Here is a 1,414-nt window from a genome sequence, read left to right on the forward strand (position 1 = left end):
CATTATTGTGTCAATGGGCTTCTCCATCCTCCACCAACCAACCAACCAACCAACCAACCAACCAAACAAACAAAAAAACTAATGAGCTGCACGATTTGTGTTACGATACAGTGGAATCAAGCGCTCGTCAGTTTAACCTTAGAGCGTGTTCATATGTCTTGCTTTTGATGAAAAGAAAATCTTCTATCTTCATAGAAGTCGTTGCGACTGAGGAAGGATTGGGTTGCCTGATGTCAAATGTATACTTGGCGAGAAAACGGCCGCCAAAAATTTGGTGACTTCCAAAATTGCAGTTCATTTGGAAACCATTACAAATTTACATTTTTTGTGTCTTTGACCAACTTTTTTTCTGTAACTTCCACATGTTTTCAGTGAGACACAATTGGTGTTGAGCCAAAACAAAGGAAGAAAAAAAAGTAGAAAAAAAGAGAGATAAAGAATGCCCAAAGGGAAGTACAATGTCGGTTTCTTCGCTTTTATCATTTTGACGAACGCTTGATTTCAACACGATGTCACACATTACATCAGCTCGTGCTCTCTCCACCTTGAACTTGTAGAACCCAGTAAGTGTCTTAGGTCTGACTGTGAGAAGTTGCACTTCGTTTTCACCAAAACAAGAAGCCAACAACAAAAGTACAAAGTGGTTGGTTGGAGGGTGCCACTGGTAGGCCCTACTTTACTTTCCCCTCTGTTGTTTCTGTCAGTCTGTCTTACTTTTCCCCCAGCACTAAATGACCATTGTCATATTGATGTGCTTCTCTTCACTCAAACTGAAACGAACGAACAAACAAACAAACAAACAAACAAATAAATAAACAAACAAACATACAAACAAACATACAAACATACAAAAGTGTAAAGTTAAAAAAGAATTCTTCTAGAGTGTAAAATGATACAGAAGGCTAGGTAAATACAAGTATTACAAGTTTCCATTAGAACATGACTGAGTCTAACCCAGAACCTCAATGGTTGGTTGGCGACTGCTATGGCGTGGTTAGCTCCCCCTTTTCTATAAAACGTCTATTGTCCTTTTATATTTCTTGTTTTCTTTTTATGTTGTTTTTCCAATAGTAACACCTTTAATCCTCGGCCCTTGATTGACTTAATTTGTATATCTCGCTCTATAACCAAAACAAATTTTCACAAGAACATGATATACTTTAATTTAGGACTCATATGTCATACTAAGTTGATAGCTCGGCTTTGGTTTTACTTTGTTATAAACTAACCTGAAAACAAACAATAAGTGTTCCGCGAGCACTTTTACACTTGCGAGCGCCGTTAAAATTTTACCAAACATTAGTCGAAATTGGGTAATAAAATTTACCAAACTTGTATTTACTAGGTTTCTCCACAGCAGTGAGTCACATCCGTGATGTTTTCTTCCCACTAGCTAGGCCAGGCAGTTAACCTG

This window comes from Aplysia californica, unplaced genomic scaffold, assembly GCF_000002075.1.
Source record: "Aplysia californica isolate F4 #8 unplaced genomic scaffold, AplCal3.0 scaffold00030, whole genome shotgun sequence".
Classification (NCBI taxonomy): Eukaryota; Metazoa; Mollusca; class Gastropoda; order Aplysiida; family Aplysiidae; genus Aplysia; species Aplysia californica.